At 35.5% G+C, this 13,421-nt stretch overlaps 1 pseudogene; it reads right to left on the reverse strand.

The window, feature by feature from the left end:
- Nucleotides 1-3,349: 3,349 nt before the first annotated feature.
- The window catches only part of LOC115520921, a 28,692-nt pseudogene continuing 18,620 nt past the window's right edge, over nucleotides 3,350-13,421 (reverse strand).

Here is a 13,421-nt window from a genome sequence, read left to right on the forward strand (position 1 = left end):
TTCAAATAAATTCATAGGTACTAATGAGAAATCCAAAAGAAGTTTAAATTCTTTCATTAAAGCCATGTCAAGGTTGTAAACTTGAAGGTCTAACACCCCTACAATCATTTGACACAAGTTCCGATATTTGTAGGCAAAATATGTGAAGTTTTCTAATATACCAAATATTGCATGAGTGCACAAGAATCCCTATTTTTATATTTCTATTTGTGGAACTTTCAGAATCTTATAGACTTTTTTTTTTCTTCATGAATTCTTTATTCCTTTCTCCCTCTCTTCTTTCCTCCATTCCTTTTTCCTTCTTTTCTGGTGGGAGCAGCCAGTAATAATTTTTGATTGACTGTCCACTATGCCTTAAATAAGTATAGAAATCTGAAGTTCCAGTTCCATCTTTCTGTGTCTGCTTCTGTTTGCCAATTGCCACTCATTCCTCCTTATAACTATATTATCACCTTTGTTCTCTTTTTTTAAATAATAAATATGGGCAATAAAGTGTATTTTTTTTGCTCATCTATCCATTAATTTATTTACTAATGAATGCATGCAATTTCTGTGTTAATTCATTTATTCATTTCCTCATGCTTCAGACACAATTAAAGGCTGACATAAATCATAAAAGAAGTATGTTTCTTTATTATTTATTTATTTATTTTTTTAGTACCCTACCTGAATCTCCCAATTAGAGGCAGCATCTGCTTTTAGATTTCAGGTTTGTAACCAGCCAGAATAAGCTGTTTAAGATGTACAAAGGGATGAACTGGAAAGAACAATTAAATATGTTCATTGCTAATGAATGATTTTCATGCTGGGTGAGCCCATAAAAAAGTAATGAGAGTTATACAATGAGCTGATCTTAGGCACTCTATAGTTCCCTAATTCATGTTCACCCACTGGCTGAAAATGGATTCAAATGGATTCATCAGTATACAGTCTATGAGCTAGCATTTGCCAGGTAGGAGAGCTTTTCACTGTCAAGTCTAATGAGTTATTACTAATGGCAGGTAGTTTCTGGCAACAGCTGGTAGCATTTATCCAGAATAAGAAAGGTATAAATGAGTTCCATGACAACCCGACCTGGCAGCAGGGGAAGATAAAGGAGAATGCCGAAGAGATAGACCACCTGAAGGTGTAGGGAGAGATGCAATGAGAGCTGGTTTAAAGGTTCAAGAAGACAAACTTTATATCACACACTTGCCTTGGGTCACCTGGCACAGAAAGAGGAATTTTCTCTAGATCTTTAGATAAAGATGGAGAGGAATGTGTTTCCTGCTTAAAAAAAAAAAAAAAAAAAAAAAAAAAAGGAACTTTTCCAGGAACGTTCTAGAATATCCAGTTAAAAGTATATTCTCACTGCATATTTTATAGCCCCATTCCACAGCTGAGCATTTTAGTTTATGTTCTGTAAAATTTTCACTTGAAGTACAGAGATCAGCAGCTTTTAAATACTTAAAGATTACCAGTTTTCCTCAGTAAAGTGTGTCTTCTGTGGCCTCTTATTTTGATTTCTTCAATAGAGTGCAATGTCCTTCAGACTGCTTTTTACTCATATTTGCTTCCTAAGGACCCAAGTGTTCTATCAGCCTGACTGATATTACCCATATCAATCATTAGTTGATTGTTCTGTTGTCAATCACTGCCCTACTTCTAACAGTAATTTTTTAACCAATTATTAAAGTAATCTGGTAATCAAAAGGACCAAGTTTAGTGTTTCAAAGGATATTAGTGGTAATATTTCTCTTCACAAGACTGCACCATTTAACTCCTGCTGAGGAAAATGGTATGATGGTTAATTTTATGTGTGAACTTAACCAAGCCACAAGGTGACCAGAACTTTGTTAAAACATTATTTTGGTTGTGTCTCTAAGGGTGTTTTAAGAAGACTTCAACATTTAACTCAATAGATTGAGTAAAGCGGTTTGTCTTCTCTAATGTGGGTTGGGCCCATCCAATTAGTTGAGGGCCTAAATAAAACAAAAAGGTTGACATTCCCAGGAGTAAGAAGAAATTTCTCCTCCCTTACTGCCTTCAAGCTGGGACGTAAGTTTTTCCTACCTTTGTAGATGTAGTGAAACTTTAGCTCTTCCTAGACCTCGATACTACTGGCCTTTGGACTAAAACTACACCATCAGCTCCCCTGGCTCTCAGCTCTTCAGACTCAGACTGGAGCTATACCCATAGGCTCTTCTAGGCCACCAGCCTCCTGACTGCAGACCTTTGGACTTGTCAACCTCAGAAATCATGTGAACCTATGCATTATAATAAATATCATAAATATCTCCTACTCTGTTTCTCTGGAGAACTTTAACACATGTGGAAACTTCCAGAAATAAAAGAATTAGATCAAATTGAGTGTCTAAATGCCTGTGTGCCTTCATGTTGACTAATTTTTTTAATAAATCACAAAATCTGGCACATAACTTGTGTCTAATAAATATTTATTAAATGAATGGGTAAGCTAATTTGTCAATTATGTACACTGTTGTTAGTATATTAATCATGTTAATTACATATATAAAGAAGTATATATACAGTTAATTATATTAATTACGTGTACAAGAAAACTGTATTCAAGTTGTTGTAAAAGTGATATATCTGCTGGAAACTGGAGAACTAATTGAGCTCTCTCTTGAAGAGTCATCCCCCCCAATAATCAGTAAAAAATAATAATAATAACATGTCTTCTACTAACTTACAATGTGATTTTAAGCAACTCATGTATACAATATCTCAGTTTCCTTATTTACCAAAAGAAAAAGTGGGAAATTTTTCAGACTCTTACAACTAAATAATTAGAATCCATGTCAGTATAATACTGAATGATCATAGTAATAGAAAGGGGAGAGAGAAAGAAAAGTGAAAATAAATGTACTAATAATATTCAATCCTAATTTTATTATATCTTTTGTATGTCTTATCTGTTGAAAGATTTGGTTCATTCCAAAGGTTGGTTTAGAACTGATAACACTGAATACTCTATATCTCTTGGCAAATTGAAGAGTAAGTAATAGAATATTTAATTATATATTAATGCTGTACCACTATTTTATTATTACTTTTTTTTTTTTCCACAGATGGTAGCGATATTTTTATTTTTGCTGAGCAGAGGCAGCATTTACTGCTGACGTCTGGGCCACAGCTGCCCTGTGGCTCCCCTTGAGTCACACTGGATACTCGGCTCCAGCTGAAGGAACAAGCAAGGCCACCAGTAAAGGGGTAAAGCTCACCCCTCACTCACTGCAAGGTCTCCAGCAAGCCCTTCTCAGGAGAGAGCTCTGACAGCAATATGTTTTCAAGAAGTCCAGCCAGAGATGGGACTTGAGGTCAAGTTCAGGGGCAGACTTCCTTTCAGTCATAGGCTCACAGCCTTTCTGGGGTGACAGCCCATTGTATGGGATGCGGGGTATTGTCTATGAATGTGATCACTTCCAGGCCCCCCATGGGGCCTTTTACCACCACTGAGGTATGGATCACACCCTTCCCTCAGCTTTCTCGCAGCACTTAGCCCTGTTTGTGCAGCAATGCTCGCAACTTTCCTGGCATTCCGGGACCTCTCCGCACCTCAAGAAGTGCCAGCAAGGGACTGGCACATGGCAGGGACCACCTGGATCTTCATGTTTTTATAGGATGCTTTGATGTATGCAATGGGGATCTCCTCGAATTTCTTTCATGCCCTCGTTAGAGAACATTCCTGTCCTGGAAATGGGGGACTAAAGTTGCTGCTCTTCGAAGCCTGAGCCACCGCCTTTGTCCTCAACCTCCTGCTTGGCCACTGCATCTTGTAGCTGCTGGGTGCCTGTGTGGACGATGGAGGTGGGCACCCTGGCCACGACTCTGGGCATTGGTGGCCGAGCCCATGACCACAAGGGCAAAGAGCCCGTCCTTCCTGCCACCTGCATGGCTTGAATTGACCGCCATCAGAACCTGTCCTATATCACTATTTTATTTATTTAATTTATTTTTTAAGGTTTTAATTTAGTTTCACGAGAGAGAGAGAAAGAGAGAGGGGAAGAGGGGCAGAGAGAGACAGAGAGGGAGAGAGAGAATCCCAAGCAGGCTCCGTGCTGTCAGCGCAGAGCTGGGACTTGGGTTTGAACTCAATGACCTGGCCGGAAACCAAGAGTCAGAGGCTTAAGCAAGTGAGCCGTCCCAGTGCCCCCACTATTTTACATTTCATATTACTAGTGGTAATTTTATTCTATATTTTAACTGTGTATATTTCTCTATTTTTTTTCACTGTGAACCTCTTTAGGACAATCTTTCTTACTGTTTTTATGTCCTTGCTCATACTAGTAACACTTCTTAATGAAAGAAGATACTAGATTTTCAAAGATTATTATATACATTTTACTTCTTTTTTTTTAACGTTTTTATTTTATTTTTTGAGAGACAGATACAGAGAACTAGTTGGGGAGGGGTAGAGACAGGGATACACAGAATCTGAAACATGCTCCAGGCTCTGAGCTGTCAGCACAGAGCCTGAGGTGGGGCTCGAACCCACAAACTGTGAGATCATGACCTGCGCTGAAGTCAGACGCTTAACTGACTGAGCCACCCCGGCACCCCTATATCTTTTACTTCTAATATCATAATTGCATTTTGGATTAAGAAAATTGAGGGGCGCCTGGGTGGCGCAGTCGGTTAAGCGTCCGACATCAGCCAGGTCACGATCTCGCGGTCCGTGAGTTCGAGCCCCGCGTCAGGCTCTGGGCTGATGGCTCAGAGCCTGGAGCCTGCTTCCGATTCTGTGTCTCCCTCTCTCTGACCCTCCTCCGTTCATGCTCTGTCTCTCTCTGTCCCAAAAATAAAATAAAAAACGTTGAAAAAAATTAAAAAAAAAAAAAAAGAAAATTGAGAAGTACCATTTTTAATATTAAAAGTAATTTGTTTCTTCTTTCATTAGATAAGGACCATAAAAGAGGGTACCTTGAGATTATTTGTTTCTGAGATTTGAAATCAATACAATTCAATTTTATAGGGAATATGTCTATTATAAGATGAGGCCACCATAATATGTTAAATTAACATATTTTTCTCAGTTTCTGCTCTATTTTGCTTTCTTCTGAAACTGTCGTAATGAGGGCAGAAAAAGAGACAAGCAATAAGCAAAGGCAGAAGTACTGGAAAGAAGGAGACACGAAGACATTCTGTATCTATAAAGCTATCTCTTTCTGTCTATACATACCGCAAAAACAAAAATATGCACAGTTTGCATCCAACCAAAATAGGTAGAACTGACTCTGAAAAAAAAAATTAAAGAAGTCTTTATACTAATAACTCACTGATATTATAAAATTAACTTTTTTTTTAATCTGGCAAGTTAACTGAAACAAAATTAGAATATGAGAAAAATACTCATAAAATACTTAATAATAGTACACTACCTTAACAGGAAATAAATACCTCAAGAGAAAAATGGGTACAACAATTTATAACATAAATATAAGTGGCATGTAAAATATAAACATTAATAAATTATAACAAAATAAGTATGAATATAAACAGTGAGATCGGATCATAAATCAGTGGGGCAGTGTGATTTGAATCAACCTTCCTAGTATATGATAGGGCAATATCTATCAAAACCATAACAATGTACATGACTTAGACCTTAGCCTTAGTAATTTCACCTATAATAAAGGAATCTAAGGTGGAAAAGAGCAAAGCTATATAGAAAGACATAATTTTATAGGGAAAATGTTCAAACATTATATACAATAGCAAAATAGACAAAAGATAAAAGTATTAAAATATGTCATTTAAAAAATAAAATTCCAGGGGCACTTGGGTATCTCAGTTGGTTGAGTGTCCATGACTTCAACTCAGGTCATGATCTCATGATTCATGATTTTAAGCCCCACATTGGGCTCGCTGCTGTTAGCTCAGAGGCTGCTTCATATCCTGTGTTTCCCTCTCTCTGCCCATATCCTGCTTGCACTCTCTTAAAGATAAAGTTTAAAAAATTTTAAAAATAAAATAAAATTCCAAACATTACACAACCATGTAAAATGTATTTTTTATAATAAAATATCTGATGACATATAGAAATGCATAAGATATTTTAAATATAAAAATAGGGTTCAAAATATGCATCTGTAATCTGTGGTCTTCAAAAATGCAATCCAATATCTTACACACACATACACACATATACAAACAAGTATAAATACACACATGTCTATGTGAAAATTAAAAAGCTAGAAATATTTTACAAATGTCAACATTGATAGGATTATAGGTATTTTTTATAAGTTTTTCAGTATTTTCTTCATTAAAATCTACTACTTTTTAATCAGAAAAACAATATTATTTAAAAAAAAGAGCTTGTTGTAGATAATTCTTAATGTCATTCCTCAGTTTAAATCCTTCATTTTTCACTATATTATGGTGAGCAGCATTAGCTTTTTATGGTATAGAAAATTGCCTATTCTGTAATATAGAATAATTGGGGCATCTGAGAGTGTTTGGGATTTTATAAACAATAAAGTTCAATTGCTTACTAGTTTTCCTTTTTGAAACCAGATCAAATCGTAATTGGCTACTAATAATACTATCTGACTCAACTATAAGAAACTTTGAAAAAAAGCCTCATGAGTGAAATTACAACTTATGCCATTTTGAAAAAGTACTTAACCCATTTAACTTTAAATAATAATTACCTATAAGATAAAAGCTTAAAAGAGAAGTTAGGGGAGATACCGTGTTTTAACATTTGCATCCCCCTGAGACCTTAATGTGCTAAGAAAGAAGGAAGAAAATCATACAGAAGCTTTTGGAATTCAATATTACTTAGTCACTGAGATGGCATCGTTAAAATGTTCTGTCTTATAAAATAATTATCCTTTCCAAATGGCAGTGAAAGGAGACTGCCTGACTTTTACCAGGATGTTGTCACATGGGACTAAAAGTCTTGAGGCAAAAAAAGAAAGTTGGAAAAGACCATGGTACTAAATCAATCTGGTAAATATATACAGAACATATTTCCATTTATGTTTTCAGCTAATTCGTGTATTTTTCTCTAGTAGAGAATGAAAACAATGTGTTTGCTATCTTAGACTTCCCAAATAAACTATTTCTTACTGAAAAAAAAAACACTGATTAAAAGTAATTTATAGGTGAAAAAATGAAATTTGGGAGGGCTGAAGGAATTTGGTTACTTTCAGTTGAATTTTTCAAGGACAGAATGAAGGAGGAAGGTTAAAATGTGGGTGTAGGAGCACTCTTCCCAGAAGAAAGTTAAGTGACCATAAAGTCACTTTATTTTTCATTCAATTAATTTAGAACTTGTTTGGGTATCATGAAGTATTTGCCAGAAGGGCAACACACAGACACAGACACAAGCACACACATGTGCATACACACACACACACACACACACACACACACACACTAAAAAAACCCATAAACCTAAAGAGTGATAGAGTTTGGAAACAGAGATAAATTTCCCATTATAACAGAATCTAAATCAGTGCTTTGAATAAAACATCAAGAAATAGGAAAGCTGGCATACATAGCCCTAATGAGAAAAAAAGAAAACTTTATAGAGAAATCCACATCTTGTAGAAAGTCTTAGGTCACATAGTTTCATTATTCTTGTATAAGTACCAAATAATTTTATTTATTTTGAAACAACACTGACACTTGCAATTTTAAAGAATACATTTGAAGGACTGAGAAAAATGTTAAATTTTCCTTAAAAATGTTAACCAATTTAAACTTCTTTCCTCCTCAACTAAAGTAAAATTATCCCCTATCTACTAAGTACCTAATGTGGAGTCTGCTAACACTCTAGAGGATGTAAGAGAAATACAAGATATCCCCTATGAGTTTCTTAGATAGTTTGCTTAAGAGATGGAACTGACACAAAATGAAAAGATAATGGCACTGGCAGAATAGAATCAATGATCAAATTATGCAGTACAGGGGAAAAGCACTTTGATTCTACAGATTGCTGTGAAAACATCATAAGCTGTGAGAAAAGGAAAAAAAAAAAAAAAGATCGAGGCAGAGTGGAGGGTGGGGCAGTGAGAAAACCTATCCCTTTTATGGGGCAGTGGGAGAACCTATCCCTCTTACACACGGACCTAGGGACAGTGTTCTACTCCCAAACGGCTATTTTCTTCCTTCTAACACCTTGGGTCACTTTAGGACCTGAGATGTTTTTGAGCATTTGGAAAAAGAGAAAAGAAATGGTGAGGGGTGCATTTGAAAATCATTTTAGAGTAGGTGTTTATTTTAGAGAAGATTCTCAGAAAATTTCTGGCTTGTCTAGGTGCCTTGGGTTCTGTTCTGGAATCACTTTTTGCTCTTTAAATGCTGTTTAGGAGCAAGTCCTCACATGCCACTGGACACTCTTCCTGTTGACAATTTTGACCTTTATTAATTCAGGTCTGCTCAATCTCCACTACTGACCTGTCAATGCTGACACCTTGTCACACTCTGATTTTGCAGAGAGAATGCTGAAAGAGTTCACAGGCCATCACACTGGTTGACTTGATACCAGAAAGAAAATAATAATAATAATAAACCCAGAAACAACCTCATTTGCTTTCTATATTTAAACACAGGCTAAATCGAAGTTGCACCAAGGATTATTCATGTGTCCCCGAGAGTTCTAAAGATGAATACCAGACATACTAGGGGAATAGTTATACTATTCATATGCTTATATAAATTGGTTTTCATGAGTAAATTTCCTGGTTTGCCCTTTTCTGCTGAGATATGTCCCTTGTTGTAGGAAAATGCAATAAAGCAATGCAGTGTGTTTTTTAATCTGTGGAAAGTTGAAAAGGTTACGTGCTGTGTACGAGTTTTCTATTCTCAGAATATACATACACATTCCATGAAACAAAAAGAAACCAGCATAATATGTCTTTGTTATCCCTACACTGTAGCTTTCTGGCAGAGAATGTGTAAGAGTAACTTTGCAGAGAAACAGCTGTTTGTTTTTGTAAATTTCCATTGGCAATCCTGACCCTAAGTCTTTTCTATGCAAGGAAACTAAAAATGAGAGGTGTGCACCCTTTAAGATTAAGTTATTACACTTCGCCATTTAGGCTCGGTGCTGTTTAACCAATAAAATAAACTACAATTTGCCGACATTTACTTAAAACTTAGATACTTTTGTTTCACCAATCTTTCATCAGATTAGCCACACTATGATTGCTATTAACTAGGAATCCCTTACTGGTTAAACTGTCATTAAGATTAAGTATTATTATTTTTTTTATAATATTAATGTTAAATTTGAATAATCTATTGATATTAGTCACTTTCCTTAAAAGTAGCCAACAGAGGGAAAATAGGATGTGGAATGTTAAAGTTTTCTCTGGAAAGGGCTAACTGGGTTTTAGAGGGATTATATCATCAAATTTAAGAATTGGAATTTGAAGAAACTGGACCTTAGATACTTTCCATCATTCAGCAGATGCAAATATCAGTGGAATTCTGTGAGTCATGTGGGTTGCTCAGCAGGAGAAAAGTATAGCCCAAATCTCAAGGTCTCCAGTGTCCTTCCTTCCCTTTTCTATATTGCTGCTTGTAACAGTAGTTCGGAGTTAGGTACAGATGCAAAATGTGCAAAAGAAAGAAGCCCAAACTTCATGCATCTCAAGTTTTACAAGTATTTCCAACAATGAGTTAAATCTTGTTTTTTTTTTTTTTTAAGTTTTAGTGAACTAAGATAGAAGTGCAAATCTTTTAAATGACAATAAAAATCTTCAAACTTTAAAGCTGAGGGATGGAGACAAGAAAAGGCCACCCTAGGTTTTTTGTAATTTCTTTTCCCTTCAACGCTGCATATAGGCAAAAGAAAACTGGGCCAAGGGGAAGGTGAGTGGACAACTGCATTAACAGCCAAGTTGATGAAGGTGAACCATGTGTCAGACGCTGTGCTAGGAAGAACTTAACACTCCTCTCACTGAGTCTTGACCCAGTGAGAAATTATTCAGACAGCATGTCTGAGCAAAAGAGACCTAACATGTAAACTCAAGTTCACTGATGGAAAAGTTTTTTTGTAAATAAAATCTGCCTTAAAATAATATAAATGATTGTATATAAATTATGGGTTACTTTAAAAAGTAAGTCTTCTGCTTTTTTTTTTTCCATTGTATTTCATTGTATTTTAAGGGCCTTGAAAACAAAAGTACTGAAGTGCACCTTGTGAATAATGCATGTAAGAGAGCAGGTGACCTAAGAATGCACATACTAGGTTAGAGAAAAGCATCTGGTATCTTTGAAGTAAATAAAAATTTTATATCCTGTATATATTCTTTCTCCTGAAGGACACTCAACCTTTCTTTGGTACCCTTTTAAGGGAACACAAATGCCTTAAAATTTCCAACATATGTATATATGTATACACACACACACACACACACACACACACACACACACACACAGACACACACACACGTATATGCAATTTTTTCCAGAGATGGTATTATTACAAGAATATAGAGAAAAAAATGCAAAGAAAGGGGTCTATTTTCAATATTCTTCATCTGCCAATGGACAAGCATAATATTTGAATTGTTAATCCCAAACCATTATTATCTTTTCACTAAAGCAATCTTTAAATATGTAAATTTGACAACCTATTTCTTATATGACTATTAAAGGCAATCAATTATTTATTTGGTGTATTATTTACGTATATTAATTTAACCTAATTATTTATTCACATGCAGACCAACCTCCATCATGCTTTCACTGGATTGGTCAAATACTTTATGATGCACATGAGAATGAAAAATTAGGTGCAGTAGATTTCATTAACCAGTCCCTGACAGCACCTTTACCATTAGCAAACTGAGTTTATCAGATTGGTGTTTGCATCTGAAGGAGTAGTCACTAATTCCATCTACATTAACACTGTTTTGTCTGTTGTTATCAACAAAGGTTTTATATTCTTAGTTGATCTTTAGTATGGAAACAATGCACAATAACATATGATATACCAGCATGATCATACCTATAAGCTTCTTTTAAATATATCCAGTCTCTGAAAGTTCTTTTCAGGTTAAGAAGTGTGGCACATTTCTGTTGTATGAATCACTTAACATAGGACACCCAATGTGTATTCCAAGAAAAGCAGGCCCACTTGATCCTCTAATACAAATAGTGTAATATGATTACCTAGGTTTGTGAAATATCCCTGTTGTAAACTCAGTATGCCTTGCTATATTTTAAAGACACTTAGATGTTCTAGAATAAGAAATGTTTACCTGGACCTAAACATTTTTTCTCAAACTTATTTGAACTCAGAGCCTTTTTGTTGTTCTGAGTTAGGGTATCATAGAAAATACTTTGGAAAACTCTGTCCTGGCACAACAGGGCATAGTTAAATAATAAAAAGAATTAGGGAATACACCTATGTGGTTCTAGGAATTCTGGGGAGGAGGTTTTCTTTTTTTTTTTTTTTTTTTCCCAACGTTTATTTATTTTTGGGACAGAGAGAGACAGAGCATGACTGGCGGAGGGGCAGAGAGAGAGGGAGACACAGAATCGGAAACAGGCTCCAGGCTCTGAGCCATCAGCCCAGAGCCCGACGCGGGGCTCGAACTCACAGACTGCAAGATCGTGACCTGGCTGAAGTCGGACGCTTAACCGACTGCGCCACCCAGGCTGGGGAGGAGGTTTTCAAATAGACATAAAGAAAGGTCATGACACTCTTTAAATTATGTGATTCGCTAACCTTCTGCAACCTTACAGAGATTTCCCACCACTGTGGAAAAATAACAAACAACAAGGAAGTAAGAAATAAATCGAATCCATGTATGTTTTCTCTTATTCATTATCTGTTAATTATCATATGCAATATGGTAAGAAGTGAGAATTTTCTTTAAGTAATTTATGAAAGCTCTCCATATATCATCAAAGTCATCAGTCCTGCCCTCAGTTCTATACTCTGCCCTTTAGTATGCAGCTGAAGATGGCATTAATAATAATGTCTAATTAATGGATACCTATCCATTTCTCTGAAGAAAGTTGCATGGCACATTTCCAGAGTCACAGGAATGCCCTTTTAGAACACTGAAAACTGGACTGAATTTTTCAATGCCAAAGTCAAAGATGTTTTCAGTAGTATCATACTGTGCTCAGCTGAAATTTCACATGTGAAACTCCTCACCAAATCAGAAACAGCATTTGGAGCATGGATGCAAATAAACTGAAGAAAATCTCATCTTGGACTTCTGGGAAGTCATTAAAGAATGTTTTATTCTACATTAAATAAATATTACTGTCAAACTATCACCCGTTTTCTTCATAGATCTTCAATGTATGATAATCAGGTGTTAATATTAATATGATTCATTGGGGAAGATGAGGAAAATAATGAAGTCGCATGGAGGCAACTGACATTGCTGCAGAGATGAAGAAATTCACAAAATGAGATCTGTGGCCATTTTATCACAAAACTTTCACTCAGAAACAGCCTATATATAGGCTTCTTTTTCTTTAAAATAACCAGTTCTATTCCTTCTACAAAAAAACAAATTATGTTTTTGTTAAGTCTAAAAAAATATGAGTTTCAACTTAAAAACACTTAATATTTAATTTTAAGTTTCATTTTGTAAACTTTCGTTAATTGGGCATCTTAAAATACTCCGTTTATACTTTAATGGTGATATATTTTAAAGATAGCTTCTGTAAAACAGCTAGACCCCATTTGGTCCAAATAGGAATATCAAGACTTACAGAATTTCTAAAGAATATGGTACAATACCCTTATTTTAACAGTTGGCAAAATTAGATAGAGGGATGTAATGTGACTTTTACAGACTGATATAACTTTTTTATTTTAAGGCAACACTGAGACAATTTTGAACTGAAAAACCACAAAGATATATTTTTGAGATAAAATATATAAATATCTAGAACTTGTTTAACAGGGAGAACTATTATTTGTCATCTATCGAAAGACATAGAAAAGTCCTTTGTAAGGGCTGGATGTTACTGTCTCCCCAAAATGTATGTGTTTAAACCCTAACCCTCAATGTAATGGTAATAGGAGGTGTGCCCTTAGGGAGGTGGTTAGGTTATGAGGATTAAGTCCTCATGAATGAGGTTAGTGCCCTGATAAAAGAGACCCCAAAGAGCTCCTTTACTCCTTCCATCATATGAGGACACAGTGAGAAGATGGCCATTCTATAAACCATGAAGAAATCTCTCACCAGAGACTGAATCACCCTTTATCTTGTGTTCTCTGGCTTCCAGAACTATGAGAAATAAATGCTTGTTTAAGTCACCCAGTATATGGTACTTATGTTATAGCAGCTTGAATGAACTAAGACAGAAATTGGTACAAGCTGACATAAATATATATATACACACACACATATATGCTGATACTGAGACAACTTGTTGTGAACTGAAAAAGGACATATATTTTAGAAATAAAATACATGTGTCACTTTTTTTTT

This window comes from Lynx canadensis, chromosome A1 (assembly GCF_007474595.2).
Source record: "Lynx canadensis isolate LIC74 chromosome A1, mLynCan4.pri.v2, whole genome shotgun sequence".
Classification (NCBI taxonomy): domain Eukaryota; kingdom Metazoa; phylum Chordata; class Mammalia; order Carnivora; family Felidae; genus Lynx; species Lynx canadensis.